Source organism: Geotrypetes seraphini, chromosome 2 (genome assembly GCF_902459505.1).
Source record: "Geotrypetes seraphini chromosome 2, aGeoSer1.1, whole genome shotgun sequence".
NCBI lineage: Eukaryota > Metazoa > Chordata > Amphibia > Gymnophiona > Dermophiidae > Geotrypetes > Geotrypetes seraphini.
The window spans coordinates 185,910,167-185,930,207 of record NC_047085.1 but is presented as its reverse complement, the minus strand read 5'-3'; the positions used below and the strand labels follow the sequence as shown (position 1 = coordinate 185,930,207).

Here is a 20,041-nt window from a genome sequence, read left to right as displayed (position 1 = left end):
TTCAATCTATGATAAGCTTCTTACTTATCAGGCTCCTAAATATTGGAAGATGTCTGACTCATGCTTTCCTATTGTTGTGCCAATTTTTTTTTTTTTTTAAGGCTTTGTGATGGACCATATTAATCTATACTGACTTCTAAATCCAATAATATTGTTGTTGGTATTTTTGTTGTAAACCGCTGTGAACTTGATGGTGTTAATGGTATATAAGTATTGTTGTATTGCACTATATTAAATATTACCCCTCAAATGTTTAGAATACTGACACTTAAGCATATATGTGCACACATACCCCTATAAGAGCACCTAACAGCTATTCTGCAAATACCTTATACCTAGCTTATATAGGCCCCCTTTTACTAAGGCGATTGGTGCGGTCTGGCATGGTAATCACATTAAAGCCCTTTAAATCCATTTGGGCTTCAATGTGGTTGCCGTGTGGGGCTGTAAAAGAGTAAGGGGTTATCTTCTGCTAATGCTACAATTCCACCTCTATACAGCAGGGGCTGCCAGCCCGAGACTGAGCGGACTACATGTCACAGACTGCACTGGGCTTTATAGCTCAGTGCTCAGCTACCTTAACAAGGTAACCCTGCTGAGTCAGGGGGCAGGGTTCAACAGGGAGGTGTTTATCTGCCACAGAGGAGAATCATTGGAGGGGGGGTCCCAGAGTGAGAGGAGGCTTCCAAATCTAGAGGCTGATACAAGCCTCAAGAAACGCCCTCCAGGAGAGTTCCCTGAGAGGCTTCCGTTAGCAGAGAAGGCTCAGAATTGAATTACTTCCCTAGCCATGTGTTAAGAGGAACCATGGGAAGTTAAGTCTGGAAAGGACTGTTTGAAGGAGCTGACATTGTGAGGTAAGCCTAACTTATTATTTTGAGAACTGTGGAATGTGTTCATTGGTTTGGCTAGGACTGTTTATTTGAATAAAAAACTATTACCCCCTAAGCCTGTGAGAGAGCAAATAAAAGCTTTTCCTTGTACCTTCCATGTGTGCAGGGCTCCAGAAAGGTCTGGACTGGACTCTGCTACAGGGGCAATGCTGTGTATTTGCAAGGGGTCTTCCCTGCAGCATTTTAGTGTCTGCATTTATTCCAGCATTATGACTAGTATAACTGCAAGCACTTAAATTTTAGATGTACTGATATCAGTTTATGCAAGTGGAATAAAACCTAGGCCCTCAGGTCCCATTATAAAATAGTTATGTACCATTTGAGCTTGGGGCCCTAAACTGAGATACCCAGTTAAAGAATCGCCCAAATAATGTTCTGCTACTCCAGTTCTATGTGTAGGGTTGCCAGATTTTTCCATCGGAAAATTCAGACCCCTAGACCTGCCCCCAGACCCGTCCAGTTCCGCTCATCCCTGCCCTGTAACGCCCTAATCCCGCCTCCAGTTCCGCCATAGCCCCAACCCGGACTTCTTCCATGCCCGATGCAAATTGAGGAGGCTTTTCAAAACCCAGACAAAGTACCAGGTTCTGAAAAGATGTCCGGACCACCCAACATGTCCTCAAAAGGAGAACATGTCCAGGGAAATCCGCAAGTCTGGTAACCCTATCTATGAGCTCCTTTTACTAGGTTGCGCTAGCATTTTTAGTGCATGCTGAAGATTAGCACGCGCAAACCCCACACTACACGGGAAATACTAATGCAAGCTCTATGGAGGCTCTAAGACCGCTAGTGCACCTTAGTAAAAGGAACCCTATATGTATGTTTACATGTGTTTTGTATTTGTAGCTGCAGCACATTAACCAAAGCTAGCTATAACTTCATGTTAGAACTTGGAATCTTTAGGGTCGATATTCAGCTGCTGTAAATAGGTGGGAGAGGATCCTGCCTACCAAAACCACACTGGGTTGACCAGCTGGTGAAAAGGTGATCCAAGTTACCAGAAAAAAACAAACAAACAAACAAAAAAGAGGTTTTAATGAATTATGTTAGAGCAAACAATTTGCAACAGTCCAAATCCCATCCTTTTAAGTGATCCCCCCCCCAAAAAAAAAAAGAAGTTACAGAAGTTCAAACATATAACATTTGCAGGCTGCTTATGGACCCATGAGATAATTAACTGACCATTTTCAACATTTTGTCACCTGTTCCCAGAGATGGTCACATTTTACCAGCAGCGGTCAATGTTTAGAAACATACTCATTGCTGCCAGCTCAAGATGGGGCAGTCTATTTTCCTAGGTCAATCCATGCATGTGACCCATTTTCTTCCATCTTTGGGAGATCTTCCAAGTTCAGGCTTCAATCTAAGGTGCATGCTCTGACCACATTGGTCATTTTCTCAGCCTCCTAGTCTTATGGATATTCCTTGCACCCTCTCTCTGTAAAGCAGAAATGTTCATCTTGGGGTAAAAATGCAAGCAGTCCACGGACTCTCTCTTTCTCTTTCCCCTTCCATCCTCTGGGAAAAAAAAAAAAAAAAATCCTCCTTTCAACAGATGAATGTCCAGCATCTTTCTCTCGTTGAAGCCCAACATCAGTCTAATCCAGTGTCTCTCAAACTGTGTGCCATGGCAAAGTGGTGTGCCCTGAGGAGATTCCAGGTATGCCATGCGATATTCCCTTGATAAGTATATACTAGAATAGATGACAGATACATTGTATACGCAAGAGTTTGTTAATGCTATGAGTGTCTGCATGTGTAAGGGTACAACCGCCCAGACAAGCATCATTCTACTACTATTAGTACTATTCATTATTTCTATAGCACTACCAGACTGTGACTTAATTGGTTCTTGAAAACTAACAGCAAGCAATTTGTTTTATTTTTATTTTTTATGCAGTAGTTATCCTAACTTGAGCAGCAAACCAATCAGGGCTTTGTTACTGTTTGGATCTTCTTTTTTTTTTTTTTTTTTTCCTAATTCTTTATTCATTTTTAAACAACCAATACAAAGTGTAACCAATTATAAATAAGTGATACAATAGACAGCACTAATAGCAATCAAATAATAATAAGATAAAATACATTTCACCCCCCTCCCTCCCACCCATTCTGGATGTCTATGACACTCATTCAGAAATCAAAGAGTGATAATAATGATCAATTCTTGCAATACTTCGCCAATGGACTCCAGGTCTCATTAAATACAGTCAAACCTCGGTTTATGAGTGCACCGGTTTGCAAGTGTTTTGCAAGACGAGCAAAACATTCGCAAAATCGGTGTCTCGGAAACCGAGTTTGACTCGATTTACGAGTGCCACACCCTGCGATCCGGCACCCCCCCCCCCCAGCAATCCAGCATCCCCCCATGAGCACCGAAATAACATCCCTTATCCCGATTTGGCACCGGCACCAGCACTAATGCACAGGACATGCCGGTGCCCGAAGATCCTCCCTCTTGCCTGTGCTGGGCTGGACTGCGCCTTGAGCATTTGCATATGCTCAAGGCCTTTTGGTCTCGCTCTCTTCGAGATTCTGAGAATCTGAGAATCTCGGAGAGTGTGAGTCCAGAAGGCCTTGAGCATGCACAAATGCTCAAGGCCCAGTCCAGCCCAGCACAGGCAAGAGGGAGGATCTCTGACACATCACCCAGCCCAGCACAGCCAAGAGGGAGGATCTTCAGGCACCGGCACCGGCATGTCTTCTGCGTTGGTGCTGGTGCCGGTGCCAAATCTGTGTAAGGGATGTTATTTCGGTGCTCGGGGGGGGATGTAGGATAGCGGGGGGAGGGGAGCGATGCCGGTTCGCAGGATGGGATGTCAGATCGCGGGGGGGGGGGGATGGAGCAGCGCCGGTGGCCTCAAAGGGGGGGAATGGAGCAGTGCCGGTAGCTTTGGGGGGGGGGGGGAGGGAGAAGGAGGTGGAACAAATCAAAGCAAGTTTCCCTTACTTCCTATGGGAAAACTCACTTTGATGTACGAGCAATTTGGTTTACGAGCATACTTCTGGAATGAATTATGCTCGTAAACCAAGGTTCCACTGTATATTATAGTGGCCCAATTGCATTGAGTTTATTCTCTTAAACTTATAAAACTGGCACAAGTTTCCCACCAAAAATTATAATTTATCCTATCCCATTTTTTCCAGTTTTTCATAATAAGCTGCATAGCAACTCCTGTCATTATAAGCAGTAATCTATTCCTATTTGCGTGAATTGTTTGGATCGTCTTATCTTTGCGAACTTGGATTTTCAGCTCTGACAGAAATTAAATAAGAAAAGAGAATTACTGCAGATGGTGGATGATGAAATGCGTGTTTGTTTGTCAACTATTGAGATGCATTTTGAGTTAATTTGTTCTCAAAAATAAGCACATCCATCGCATTGATTAGCAGTTCTATTCTATTTTAGTTTCACCATTGCTACAATTACCCATAAATAGCTTAAAGAACTTTAAATAAATAACTCTCAATTTGAATTTTTCTGTTGGTTTTGCAATTTTATAATTTCAATTATAATGTGCCACAAACTCAACATGCATCTCTGCCATAATTCAGAATCCATTTGTCCAGCCACTCAGCATCCACCCCTTCAGTTTGGCAAGTTGGTAGCCAGTTGATCAACATTTGGTTTCAAAGATTTATCCTTCTGTGCAAAACTCTTGTTTCAATACCTTCATTTAGTTAATTACTTGGGCCCTCTTTTACTAAGCCGTGGAAGAGTTTTCTACCAGGGTCCAAAGCGCTAAATGCTCACATGCACTAAAGGAGTTTTTGAAATCTGTCAGCCCAGAAAATGTTTGAGATCTGAAAATGATATGAAATTGAATTTGGAGGGTAAGATGTTATGGCCTCTTTTACAAAACCGCACTAGCAGCTACCGCGCGGCAACAGCCCTGAAGCCCTTTAAATTTCTATGTGCTTTGGGGCCGTTAGCACAGCGCAGCCACTAGAGCAGCTTTGTAAAAGAGGCTGTTAGTCTTTCATGTTAAGATTGGGGCAAAATTGCTGTCTGTAGCAGGTGCCTAGCTTTGGAATGCGCTGGCTGGTGATCTGCGATTTTGTGATGGGAGACTGAATTTTAAGAAAATGTTGAAAACACAATTATTTGTTAATGCCTTCATGTGCTAATGCTATTTGCTGCTGAAGCCTTACCGTCCTGTAAATGTTTTTATGGGATTTTGTCTTTCCACCTTGTTGGATGAATTTGAAAAAGGTTTTAATAATGATACTGTTAGTTAACGTTTTATTGTGTTTGTTCTACCGAAACTTGTTTTAGCATTTTTAATATGCATGCATGTAATTTTGTAAACCGCATATTTTTTATGCGGTATATAAGTTTTTAAATAAATAAATAAAATTCTATGAGGGTCGGAGCAGCGTTGGAGCATTTAGCGCTCTGGGCCACGGTAGAAACTTCTACCGTGGCTTAGTAAAAGAGGGTTTATTTACTTATTTGTAATAAAGAGTTGGAATTCAAGAAATGGAAGCCTTCCTTTTGGATGTTAGGCTGGTTTAGCTCTTTAATTCATGAAATACACATAATGAGAATAGTATAGGTAGCAAGATACAGCCATACTCTCTGCGTAGGCTGTCAGAGTCCCCATTTAACTTTCTCTGAAATGAATTTGAAATTCATTCATTTGGAGTTTCAAATGTACTGGTTCAAATGCCTTTGAAATTCAAGTGGAATGCATTTCAAATGTGTTTGAGGAAAAATTGAATGAAGATTATATTGAACACCTTGTCTCTTTCCCAGAGCAAGAGCTTTTAGCAGCAACATTTTATCCTAGACACTTATTTGGTCCCATCCCACCCCCAATACAAAAAAAAAAAAAAAGAAAGAAAAGAAAATACATAGACAGGGGTCAATGGCACAAGCTGATTGAGGTTACAGAGGTATGAGATAGGAAAGGTCAGAAATCATGAAGAGAATTTTATTAATGATAAACGGAATCCTCGGCTGATGCCTGCCTTAGAGAGAAGCATGTCCCTAGGTCTGCATCATGCGCTGGGCAAAGAGCGACAAGAAGCCTGCTCCCTGAATGATAAGGAGAAATGAATGCATTTCACAGTGACAGCCAGTTAATCCATTAACTGCCACCACCGCATCAGAGTTTGATCACAATTTACAGAATATTATTATGCCTGGCTTCCTGAAGTCTTATTCAGTAATATCTTTGCGATCTATGAACGACTCCAAACCAGAGTCATATAGAATAAATGTAATGGGATTTGCTGACAGATATGAGCTGTTGTTTCATTAACATAAGAAGGATTGTTTTCTCTCTCCAGGACAATAGAGATTATTAAATCTATCTTGTGTGCTAAAAAGCAGGGCTGCATTTCTGAACAAGGCTCTGAAAATTGTGAGGCTGTTTATAGCTATTCTGCATGCTGTATTAGATTCTTTAATTTGTAATTTGTCAATTTGTATTTTGCATTTCTTTTCATTACTTTTTAGTCTTTAATTTATTTAGGGCTGCATTTTGATTAAAATCTCTAATCACAATAAATTGGGTGATTAATCATGCAATTAGAGGCATGTTATTTACTTATTTTTGTTCCCACTGCAGCTCCTTGTGCCTTTAAGCAATGGAGGGTTAAGTGACTTGCCCAGAGTCAAAAGAGCTTTAGTGGGGAAAAGCACACAAATAACATATCTTTAATTGCACAATTACAATTTTAATTGAAATGCAGCCCTACTAAAAGTCATATATTTTGTGTTCTAACAATCAGAACCAATTTAAAAATATATAGGGCCTGATTCTACAAATGGCACCTAACCACGCCTAACTTTTAGGCATTGGTCCATGCGGTTGTCAATCAACCGCTAGGCATCCCTTATAGAATCTTGGCTAGTAGTGCCTAAGTGTCCTTATGCATCACTAAGCATCATTGAGGTAGGTGCCGGTATATTAGGCCTATCTTGCATGACTAGTGATGTCAACCATGCCTATTCTCTGTCCCTAACCACACCTACTTCTTCTAAAATATATTTTCATGGCTCACTAGAGAGAATTCCTTCCACCCTCCCTCTAGTGAGCCATGAAAATATATTTGAGAAGAATTATGAGATTGTATTGAATAATTTTTGTTTAAAATTTTTTGTTGTGTTCTAATTTCCCCTGATGAGGTTGGACAAGGCAAAACCGGGATCCCAGTCTTTTTTTTTTTTAACTCTGGTTGCACAAAGGTGAAGGAATTATGGACTTTTGAAGATTAAGAAAGCACCCCTGGAAGACATCACAGTTAATTATTTGTTCATTGAAGAGGACTGGATTTGAAGTGCAAGATAATAATTAGAACAGATAAGTGCATTTTTTTTCTTTCCTTCCCAATTCTTTGAGATCTGTGAACTGTGAACTGAGAATGGATTCTTTTCTGGAAAAATGTGATGCTTTTCACATTTGTTGAAAAAAGAACACTTATTAGCTACTAAGTAGCCGTTTTCTGAGCACTGTCTGATTTAAAATTAATTTATATAGTTTTTGTTATTAGACATAGCCGCCAGGCTGAGCAGAGCAAAGGTCAGTGGTCTCTGAGAGGACGTTCAGGGTCTGCAAGCTATATTGAAAGAGAGAATAGGTATAATTAAAACTGGCTACTTTACTCCCTCGGCTGGCTGAGCACCTGAGAACACCCGGGAAACCCTTGTAAGACACTTCTGTTCCTGTGCACTCCCCAGTCCTTTTTGTCTACTTCGTTTTAGCCAGGAGCCTGACCCTAGTGGTGTAATACAAAAATACCTGATCTTCCTTGACTTCCATGGAGACACCAGGCAGGCCTTTGGGGTAGAACAATGAGGACCAGCCTCTGAAGGGCAGCCCTCAGTCTTGCAGTGTATTCTGTGGTACAGTATGTGCTGCACCCACCTTTCCCAAAATTCACTCATCCCATAGGGAATGGGAGGGATTTCATTATGCCAGTACACACAGGGCATGTTAAAGTTGGGATCATGGGAGCATCTCCAACTCTTTTCACAGTTATGCACATCCAAGATAACTATTTCTTATTAGAGACACCTTGAATACATTGGCACACTGAGACACATGGGTGGAGGAGAAGCTATACGTTGGGTAACTTGTATTAACATATGTTAGCGCCCAAGAAAGGGATCTAGGTGTCATTGTAGACAATACAATGAAACCTTCCGCCCAAGGTTTAGCGGCGGCCAAAAAAACAAAGATGCTAGGAATTATTTAAAAAAGGATGGTTAACAAGACTAAAGATATTATAATGCCTCTGCATCGTTCCATGGTGCGACCTCACCTGGAGTATTGCATTCAATTCTGATCTCCTCATCTCAAAAAATATATAGCGGCACTAGAAAAGGTTCAAAGAAGAGCGACCAAGATGATAAAGGGGATGGAACTCCTCTCGTATGAGGAAAGACTAAAAAGGTCAAGGCTCTTTAGCTTGGAAAAGAGAAGGCTGAGGGGAGATATGATTGAAATCTACAAAATCCTGAGTGGAGTAGAACGGGTACAAGTGAATCAATTTTTCACTCTGTCAAAAATTACAAAGACTAAGGGACACTCGAAATTGCAGGGAAATACTTTTAAAGCCAATAGGAGGAAATATTTTTTCACTCAAAGAATAGTTAAGCTCAGGAACGCATTGCCAGAGGTTGTGATAAAAGCAGATAGTGTAGCTGATTTTAAGAAAGATTTGGACAAATTCCTGAAGGAAAAGTCCATAGTCTGTTATTAAGACATGGGGGAAGCCTCTGTTTGCCATGGATCCATAGCATGGAATGTTGTTACTCTCTGGGTTTTGGCCAGGTACTAGTGACCTGGATTGACCATTGTGAGAACGGGCTACTGGGCATGATGGACCATTGGTCTGACCCAGTAAGGCTATTCTTATGTTCACTTACAAGAAGTATGTCTGAATTAGTTTATTTTTTTTGCAGCCAGTACATGCTGGTGTGCCTGTGGGAGTGTCAGGTCCCATGGTTGCCTGTGGGGGTATAAGGTCTCTTTCTCATTGCATTCAGTGCTTGGTAGCTCTGGTTGCTCTGAGTTAGCCATCCTGTGATTGAAGAGCTACATTGCGGAGCATGCAACAGGCCATGGGTGGATATGTCTTTGGTTTTGCTTGGGGAGTACAGCAGTTCCCCCTGACCTATCCTATCCTTACACCTGAAGTGTGATTTTTAAATGTCAAAAGTTTATACTTCTCTTCCGTTGGCTCCTGTAATTGGGTCATTAGCCAGGCCCATAGAGACAATCCTCTTGTCACTAGATGGAAGGGATATTAGTGAATGTATACTGATTTTGTATGGATTGGTACATCTCTGAATTGATGGTCACAGGGCTTGCAGGGCTTTCCATAGGACTTTAATAACATTTTCTTTTCTTTTTTTTAATCTTTATTCATTTTCAAACTTACAATAAGTGTGACAGTAAGTTAAAACATTTTAACATTGAATAAATCACTTAATATTCAGCAATAATACAAATCATATAACCTTAACTCCCTCCCTTCCCACCCTTTCATAACAAATATTTTTATATGATATACTAAAAATTATCCCTCCCCCACCCTGAATATTGAACTTATAAATTTAAGGGAAAAAATGGCATCTATTCATTACAATATTTTGTTAACGGCTCCCATACATCTTGAAATTTTCTTAAATACCCCTGCTGTGTAGTTATTACTCTTTCCATTTTATATATATGACACAATGAGTTCCACCAAAAATTATAATTCCGTCTACTCCAGTTCTTCCAGTTACAAGTAATTTTTTGTATGACAACCCTTATCATTATAAGCAAAAGCTTATTATTATTCGAAGATATCTGACTCTTTGCTCTCATTGATATGCCAAATAATATAGTATCATAGGTCAATGCCACCGGGTTTTCTAATAAACAATTAATTTGGCCCCAAATTGATTTCCAAAAAGCCATAATAAATGGACAATAGAACAATAAATGGTCTAAAGTCCCTGCTTCAAGATGACAATGCCAACATCTATTAGACTTAGAACTATCCAACTTTTGTAACCGAACAGGGGCCCATAATGTTCTATGCAACAAAAAAAACAAGTTTGTCTCATAGATGCAGACACTGTACATCTCATCCTCCAAGTCCAAATTCGTGGCCATTGAGATGCAGTAATTTGATGCTTAATCTCAGTGTTCTAAGACCCTGATTCTGCAAAGTGCCGTCCCGATTTTAAGCAGCTGTAGGAGTCCTACAGCTGTCTAATCAGCCAATCAGGATGCACGCTTTTTTAAAAAAATGCTCCCCAGGCAGGCCGCCTATATTGAAGGTGCCTCTGGGAGCCTAGGGAGGCCTGCAAGATGCCTAAGCCCACCTAAGGGCCTTAGGCAAACCTAGGCAGCCCTACGCGTTTCCCTAGTAGAGGAAGAGATGCTTAAAATGTAGGCCAGCAAAATGCTGGCCTACATTGTAAGTAGACGCGGCCGCTATACTTATCGTGGCAAGGGATCTCCCTGCCGCAATAAGTATGGCGGCCGCAGCCGCCTGTCCAATCACCGGCAGGAGGGTGCTGAACCCCTCCTGCCGGAACACCCCCCAAACTCCCAATCGTCGGCAGGAGGGTGCTGAACCCCTCCCACCGGAAAGCCGCCTCTGCCCCCCAAAACTGGGCCAATCACACCTTAAGGTTAGTGGGTATGGGCGGCCCTGCTATGCCTAAGGCAAATGGGAGTTTGGGGGGGGTGTTCCAGCAGGAGAGGTTGGGCACCCTCCTGCCGGCGATTGGGAGTTTGGGGGGTTCCAGCAGGAGTGGTTCAGCACCCTCCTGACGGCGATTGTGAGTTTGGGGGGTTCCAGCAGAAGAGGTTTGACACTCTCCTGCCGGCGATCTACAGTTTCGGGGGGCAGGGGCGGCTTTCCAGCAGGAGGGGTTCAGCACCCTCCTGCCGGCGATTGAGAGTCTGGGGGGGTTCCGGCAGGAGGGGTTCAGCATGCTCCTGACGGCGATCTACAGTTTTGGGGGGCAGGTGCTGTTTCCGACAGGAGGGGTTCAGCACCCTCCTGCCGGCGATCGGACTGGCAGTCGCTATACTTAACCCTTGCCGCGATAAGTGTAGCGGCCGCCTCTACTCTAACCCGATTCTCTAACCGGCATCTGTAACATGGGCGCCGGTTACAGAATCGGGGTTAGTGTAGGCCCGATTCTGTATAGAACACCTCTCCCGGCCTAAATGTCCCTCAGACCAGTCTTTGGTTTCTTCTTAATAAATCCAGCTGTCAATTTATACCATTGGGCGGCCTAGTGTCCCAGGAAGTCCACCTGAAAACATAAGAACTTCAAACTATATTGATTATTAAGATTTTTCCACTTAGGGAACCCCACCTGAATGGCCTGCTTCAGTTGCATCCATCTAAAACTTTGTGATTTATTGAGGCCATATTTATGTTGCAACTGTGAAAAATCAAGCAGCTTACCATTAGAAATAACATCTTCTAATACACGTATTCCTGCAATCATCCAATACTTCCAGATGACTTTAAATCCGCCAATTTGAATCTTGGAGTTTAGCCATGTAGTTTGTTTTGTTGATTTGTGAATTGGAATAGGTGTTAAATTACTTACATATAAAAAAACCGGCAACATACCCATTTGATAACAAACCACAGGAAAATCATCATTTTAATAGTTTGGACTCTCCTCTTCCAGGAAAGATGTAAAGGATTCCATTGCTTACACATTTCTGTTATATTCTGTAATAAAAAATTTTCATTCACTTCCATTGTGTCTTCCAGCATATTTTTTTATCCAAATACAGTGGTACCTCGGTTTACGAGTGCACCGGTTTGCGAGTGTTTTGCAAGATGAGCAAAACATTTGCAAAATCGGTGCCTCAGAAACCGAGCATGGCTCGATTTACAAGCGCCCCCCCCCCCACAATCCGGCACCCTCTCCCCCGCGATCCGGCACCCTCCCCCCGCGATCCGACACCCCCTCCGACGCGATCTGGCACCCCCCCTGACGCGATTGGGCACCCCCCCCGCCATGATCCGGCACCCTCCCAACGTGATTGGGCACCCCCCCCCCGCAATGATCTGGCACCCCCTTGCCGCTTCTTACCCTCATCTGGGCACCAGCACCGGCATGTCCTGTGCTTGGTGCTGGTGCCCGAAGATCGGCCTCCTCTTCTGCTGGGCCTTGAGCATCTGAGCATGCTCAAGGCTTGCGAGTTCACGTTCAGGCCAAGCACAAAGCCAAAGTCTTAGCTAAAAGTTTTCCATCTACATTGATTAAAGAAATGGGCCTGTAGTTTGAAACCAATGTTGGTTCTTTATTTGGCTTTGGTTAAACTATAGTTAATGATTCTGCCATAGTACCTGTAATGCAATCTTTAGTTAGTTGAACCTGATATAAATTTAACAAATATGGTAATAGGGTATTTTGAAATGATTTATAAAACTCTACTGTGAAACCATCTCCACCTGGACCGGATCCAACTCTAAGGGATTTCAACGCTGTTTGCAATCTTTTAGTGATATTGGCTTTTCTAAACTTTCTTTTATATGCTCAGGAATTTTAGGTCCCTTAATTAATTTTAAAAATTCTAAACCATCCTTTTCTTTATCTAATAAGGCTCAGAAGAATACAGGACTTTATAAAACTTTAAAAATTGTTTTAAAATCGGTCCTATTTGAGAATAGGTATTATCTTTCTCATCATTTACTGCTATTATTTTTGTTTTTTTGCTTTTAGATAATTTGCCAATAATCTTCCTGCCTTATTTGAATTTCCATAATACAAAGCTTGTTGAGAAAATAAGTCTTTCCTTATCAATTTAGAAGAAATCTCATTATATTTACCTTTTATTTTTAAGAGAACCTGTAATGTAGAGTATTCCCATTTATCAACCAATTTTGATTCTAATAACTTAATGTCTTGTTCCAAACTGGAAAATTGTCTTTTAACTTGTTTCTTAATAAATGCCGAAAATGAAATAATTTGACCTCTTATGGTTGCCTTGAAAGCATCCCATAAAGTTTCCATGGAGATATCTTCTGTATTGTTAAATTGGAAATAATCATTTATTTTTGATTGAACTTCCTCAATAAAAGTCGGTTCCGCAAGCAGTGTATTATCAAATCTCCATACAGATCTACTATTATCTTGATCAACTATTTTAAATTCAATCCACACATCCCCATGATCAGACAAAATAATTGGATCTATGGAGGCTTGTGTTACCTGTTGAACAAATTGATTTGAAACAACTATATAATCTATTATTGAAAAAGATTTGTGAACATGGGAACAAAAGGAAAATTCCTGATCATCAAAATGAAGTATTCGCCATTTATCTTTCAAATCACAATTTTGTATCAGATTATCTAATCCTAATGACTTCATAAGTCTACTAGGTTTTTTTTATCCAATAAAGGATCCATAACAGCGTTAAAATCCCCTGCCACAACTAAATTAGAAGCAGCCAGTAGTAGTATCAATTGTTGTAGAGATTTAAAAAATTCCAATTGATTCAAATTAGGTGAATATACATTAAAAAGCACCAGCGTAATATTTCCCAGGCGCATATCCACATGTAACCATCTCCCTAAAGGATCAGCAGCAATCAACTTAAACATTGCAGTGCATTTTTTATTCACCAAAATTGCTACACCAGCCTTCTTTCCCACAGCAGGGGCAAAAAAACAATGTTTTACCCAACCCCCTTCTAGTTTCTTGGACTCTAAAGCTGACAGATGTGTCTCCTGGATATAACATATATCTAAATTTTGTTGTTTAAAAAAAAAAGTGCTTTCTTCCTTTTAATTGGATCAGGGGTGCCCACACTTTTTGGGCTTGCGAGCTACTTTTAAAATGACCAAGTCAAAATGATCTACCAACAATAAAATTTTAAAAAAACACAACGCACACTGTACACATAGAAAATGTTAATTATCATTCCTATTCCAGGGTTTTTCAAAGAGGTCAAAGCAGATTACTCTATGCACTATCACCTCAGTAACAACCATACAAAAATAGACAAATATACCCCCCTCCCTTTTCACTAAACCACGATAGCAGTTTTTAGAGCGCAGGGAGCTGCGCTGAATGCCCAGCGCTGCTCTCGACGCTCATAGGCTCCATGCGCTAAAAAACTCTATTGCGGTTTAGTAAAAGGGGACCTTAGTGTAAAATATAGACAGCAGATATAAATTCAGACACATTTTGATCACTAAATTTAAAATAAAATCATTTTTCCTACCTTGTCTGGTGATTTCATGAGTATCTGGTTGCACTTTCTTCTTCTGACTGTGCATCCAATCTTTCTTCCCTTCTTTTAGCCTGTATGCTTCCTCTCCTCCAGACCTCATTCCCTCCCCCAACTTTTCCTTCCTCTCTCCCTGCCTTCTTTCTCTCTGCCTCCCTTTCTTTTTTTTCTGGTTCTCTTCTTTCCTTCTGTCTCCCTGCCTGCCCTTTTTCTTTCTTTCTTCCTGCCCTCCCCCAAGCTACTGCCATCGTGGACCAGGACCCAAACCACCACCAATAACAGGCCCGAAAGCCGATGCAACCCCAAGCTCTCCCTGCTTCGGACGACCAGCATTCCTCTCCCCAACGTCAATTCTGCCGTCAGGGAGAGGAAGGCTGATTGGCCCAAGATCGCGATCGACCTATTGGGGGAAATGCTGCCGGGTCCTGCCTTCGCGGAAACAGAAAGTAGGCAGGACCCGGCAGCAAGAAGAGCAAATGCTTCACTAACCTGTCTCCTGCCTTAGCCTATAGCGAAAGCTTGCTTCAGGTCTCTCAACATGTGCGTGCCAGCTTCCCTTCTCCCCCCTTCCCCCGGACATAACTTCCGGTTTTGGAGGGAAGAGAAGGGAAGCCGGCACGCACACGTTAGAGCCACGGAGCATAAGTTCGCTATGGGCTGAAATCTCCAAGCCGGTGTTGGTTTTTTGTTTTTTTTTTTAAATGTTCAGCAGCGGCGACAGCAGCAGATGACAGCTGGGCGGACCGCCCAGCTAAAAGGCCCTAGAGAGAACACTGGAGAGGAAGGCTGATCGGCCCGGTAGATCAGGACGGCAACACGAGTCCATCACGGAGCCCGGGATGGGCTCCGCGATCGACTCGCGTTGCCTTCCTGAGCTACTGGTCGATCGCGATCGACGTGTTGGGCATCCCTGAATTGGATGGTTAAAGCCATTAACATTTAGTGAAAATAGTTTATACTCCATTATGAAATTTTATTTTTAAGTTCATACATCCTTTCCCCCAATTTAATATTTGGAATATAATATCTGACCCTCCCAAACCATCCTTTCTCAAATCTTCCCCCCCTTAATCCATTGAATATTATACTGCTAAGATCCCAATAACCCCTCCCTATTTAACATAAGAACATAAGAACATAAGCAGTGCCTCTGCTGGGTCAGACCAGAGGTCCATCGTGCCCAGCAGTCCGCTCTCGCGGCGGCCCAACAGGTCCAGTACCTGTGCAGTAATCCTCTATCTATACCCCTCTATCCCCTTTTCCAGTAGGTAATTGTCTAATCCTTTCTTAAACCCCATTACTGTACTCTGCCCTATCACGTCCTCTGGAAGCGCATTCCAGGTGTCCACCACACGTTGGGTAAAGAAGAACTTCCTAGCATTCGTTTTGAATCTGTCCCCTTCTATCTTTTCCGAGTGCCCTCTTGTTCTTTTATTTTTTGAAAGTTTGAAGAATCTGTCTCTCTCTACTTTCTCTATGCCCTTTATGATCTTGTAAGTTTCTATCAAATCCCCTCTAAGTCTCCTCTTCTCCAGAGAAAAGAGACCCAATTTCTCCAATCTCTCAGCGTATGAAAGGTTTTCCATACCTTTTATCAGACGTGTCGCTCTCCTCTGGACCCTCTCGAGTAACGCCATATCCTTCTTAAGGTATGGTGACCAAAATTGGACGCAGTACTCCAGATGCGGGCGCACCATCGCCCGATACAACGGCAGAATAACTTCTTTCGTTCTGGTCGCAATACCCTTCTTGATTATACCAAGCATTCTATTCGCTTTCTTGGCGGCCGCTGCACACTGTGCCATCGGCTTCATTGTTGTGTCCACCATTCCCCCCAAGTCCCTTTCCTGTATACTCTCCTTCAATAATATCCCTCCCATCGTATAGTTGTACCTCAAGTTTCTGCTTCCCATATGTAATACTTTACATTTCTCAACGTTGAACTTCATCTGCCACCTCGTCGCCCATTCCCCTAGCTTGTTCAAGTCCCTTTGCAATTCTTCGCAGTCTTCTATAGTCCAAGCACCACTAAAAAGTTTGGTGTCGTCTGCAAATTTTATTATCTCACACTTTGTCCCTGTTTCTAGATCATTTATGAATATATTAAATAGCAGTGGCCCGAGCACCGAGCCCTGCGGTACACCACTCGTGACCCTCCTCCAGTCAGAGTAGTGGCCTTTCACTCCTACCCTTTGCTTTCTACCTTCCAACCAGTTTCTGATCCATCTATGTACATCTCCTTCCACCCCATGGTTCTTCAGCTTCTGGAGTAGACGTTCATGGGGCACCTTGTCAAAGGCTTTTTGGAAATCTAGATATATGATGTCTATGGGGTCTCCTCTGTCCATTTGTTTGTTAACTCCCTCGAAGAAGTGCAATAAGTTCGTTAGGCACGATCTACCCTTGCAGAAACCATGTTGACTGGTTATCAGTAGTTCGTTCCTTTCGAAATGTTCATCGATGTTTTCTTTTATCAGAGCTTCTGCCATTTTTCCTGGAACCGAGGTCAGACTCACTGGTCTGTAATTTCCAGGGTCTCCTCTTGATCCCTTTTTAAAGATGGGCGTAACGTTGGCTATCTTCCAATCCTCCGGGATCACGCCTGTTTTTAGGGACAGGTTGCAAATTTGCTGTAGTAGTTCCGCTATCTCCTCCTTTAATTCTTTCAGAACCCTTGGATGTATTCTGTCCGGACCCGGGGATTTGTCAGGTTTTAGTTTTCCTATCTGCTTGCGTACGTCTTCAAGGCTCACTTCTATGGATGTTAATTTTTCTGTTTGACTTCCATGAAAGAATTGCTCAGGTTCCGGTATGTTTGAAGTGTCCTCATTTGTAAATACAGACGAAAAAAACATGTTTAGCCTTTCTGCCACTTCTTTCTCCTCTTTCACAACTCCCTTCCTGTCTTCGTCATCCAGCGGTCCTACCTCCTCCCTAGCCGGCTCCTTCCCTTTAACATATTTAAAGAATGGTTTGAAGTTTCGTGCTTCCTTAGCTAGCCTCTCTTCGTACTCTCTTTTGGCTTTTCGAACCACACGGTGACATTCTTTTTGATTTTTCCTGTGCTCTTTCCAATTCTCCTCAGTGTTGTCCTTTTTCCACTTCCTGAATGAATTTTTCTTATTGCCTATTGCTTCCTTCACTATTTTGGTTATCCATGCCGGGTCTTTTGTTCGACTCTTTGTGCACCCCTTTCTGAACCTGGGGATATATGTATTTTGCGCCTCGCTCACCATGCCCTTGAAAAAAGACCAGGCTTGTTGTACCGTTTGCCATTTTTTGGAAGTGTTCCTAAGTTTCTTTCTTACCATTTCCCTCATTGCCTCGTAGTTTCCTTTCCTGAAGTTTAAAGTTGTCGCTATGGTTCTCTTCCCTTTCGGTATTCCTACTTCAACCTTGAACTTGATCATATTATGATCACTGCTTCCCAACGGTCCCACTATTTCTACTTCCTTTGCAGGTCCCCTTAACCCATTTAGGATTAGATCCAGAGTGGCATTTCCTCTCGTTGGTTCTCTAGAAAGCTGCTCCATGAAGCAATCCTGTGTAGCTTCCAGGAATTCTGTCTCTCTAGCGCATTTTGAGCTTCCAAGACTCCAGTCTATCCCAGGGTAGTTGAAGTCTCCCATAATAACTGTGTTCCCGCTTTTGCTTTCTCGCTTCATCTCGGCTTCCATTTCTTCATCGATATCTCCGGTTTGTCCAGGTGGACGATAGTACAGGCCTATCTTTATTTCAGGCCCTTTCTTTCCTGGTATTTTAACCCATAGCGATTCTAGCTTGTTGGCCGTCTCTGCTGTGTCCATTTTTGTCGATCGTATGCTTTCTTTTATGTATAGGGCTACTCCACCTCCTTTCTGTCCTGATCTGTCCTGGCGATAGAGTTTGTACCCCGACAGTGCTGTATCCCATTTGTTTTCCTCATTCCACCATGTTTCAGAAATTCCAATGATGTCTATGTCTTCTGCATTGGCCATGGCTTCTAATTCCCCCATTTTGTTTCTCAGGCTCCTTGCATTGGTATATATGCAATTTAGATCCTGGTGTTTTGTTGTCTTCATTTCCATTCCCTGCGCTTCAGTCTTTATTTTCTTCTCTTTTGCTACAATCTTTCTAACCTCCTCTTCTGGGTTAGTCGACTCTTGCAATTTGTCCCTTGCTTCTTCCCGGCCTTTTTTCCCCTCAGTATCTTCACAGGATACCTTCTTCCGAATCGTCGACGCTTGGTCGACTGTCGGCTTTCCCCTTCTTGTTAGTTTAAAGCCTGTTCTATTCCTCTCCTGACGTTGTTTGCTAGAAGTCTAGTTCCTGCCGTGCTCAGGTGTAGTCCATCTTTCCTGTAAAGCTTGCTCTTGCCCCAGAACGTTGTCCAGTTCCTCACGAAGTGGAATCCCTCTTCCTCACACCATTTCCTCATCCACGCATTTATTGATTGTAGTTCTTCCTGCCTTTTCACATCTGCCCTAGGTACTGGTAGGATCTCTGAAAATGCTATCTTCTGGGTCCTCATCTTCAGCTTCCTTCCCAGAATCTTGAACTGTTCTATCAGCTTGCTTCTTCTATAGTCTCTCCTGCTGACATCGTTCGTCCCGATGTGGATCATTACTGCGGTCTCTTCTGTCTCCGCACTGCCTAGGATCTTTCCAATGTTGTCCACGATGTCCTTGGTTCTTGCTCCTGGGAGGCAGGTAACCAATCGATCCTCTCTCCCTCCTGCTATGTGGCTGTCCACATGCCTCAGGATCGAGTCTCCCACTAGGATCGCCGATTTTCCCTTCTTCAATTTTCGCTCCGGTCTCAGGTCAATGTCCTTGGTGTGGTTCGCTCTTTCTTCTTCTGGGCCTCGACTAGCCAAATTCTCCTCTTCCTGCAGTATCCCTCTGTGTATGTCTTCTTCGAGGTCATCTGTTTCTTGTTCTCCCTTCCATGTTGGTGTCGGGGTAACTTCTTCTTTCATACGAAGTTCGTTCTCTTCCACCTTCATCCTGTATGCTTCCTCAATGAATTTCTCAAGTTCCCTGACTTCCTTCTCAATGTGTCTCTCTCTCGTGAAGACTTCAGCTGCCTTGATTGGGTCCTCCATGGTGTAAAGTCCTTCTAGTTCCTGTATCTTGCCCTCTAGTCGCTTGACTTCAGTCTTCAAGCTTTTCAGCTCCTGACACCGGCCGCATACATATGACTGTCTCCCCGAGGGGAGGTAGTCATACATATGACAGTCCGTGCAGAATACTGGAAAGCTCATCTTCTGGTTCCCCTCTGCTTCCATTGGTGCCCTCTCTCACTCTCTGCTTGCTGCAGGTGTCTTTTCTTTGCTCTCTCTGCCTTCTGCTGGTGTCCTCTGTCTCTCTCTATCAGCCTGCTGTTTGTGTCTTCTCTCGCTCTCTCTAACCCTACCCTCCTTATTTTACGATTACTTGAAGACATAAATTCAGACTGGTAACCATAACCCTCCCCCAAGCACCTTACTCTACCCTATTATAATTAATCAACCCATGTTAATTAAAAGGATTTATAAATAGAGAATAGATATATAATCCTATTCAAGAAGTAAAACCCTTTAATATGAAAAATTGTCAATCAAACCTATAATCCGAACATATTACATAAATATCTGCATGAATTATGTTCAAAAAACAAATGAATAATTAAATGTTACAGTATTTTCACAAAATCTAACTAAATTTCTTTAAATACATAAGAATTTCCTTTATAATTTCCCCTTGAGATTATTAAGTTAAATTTTGAGATATATGTGCATTTCAATATTCCTATCCATTAAAAACCAATTGAAATAAGAATTCACCTTAATTCATTTATAAAATAATTAATTTTTAAACTAAATAAATTGAACATTTCATATACCTAAAAATCTATTACCCCCTTTTCATGAAATAGAATTTATCATCTCTATAATAGTAAATATTTCATAAATAT

The 20,041-nt window shown here is 42.2% G+C and overlaps 1 long non-coding RNA gene across 2 annotated transcripts in view; it reads right to left on the bottom strand.

The window, feature by feature from the left end:
- The window catches only part of LOC117355646, a 78,305-nt gene that overhangs the window by 7,529 nt on the left and 50,735 nt on the right, over positions 1 to 20,041 (bottom strand). Inside the window, exon 3 of one of the 2 annotated variants that reach the window (XR_004538422.1) lies at positions 2,292 to 2,411. The exons of the other annotated variant lie outside the window; for it this stretch is intronic. This is a non-coding gene — a long non-coding RNA (uncharacterized LOC117355646). Of the gene's footprint in view, positions 1 to 2,291; positions 2,412 to 20,041 lie in introns of those variants that run through there. 2 annotated transcript variants of the gene reach the window in all.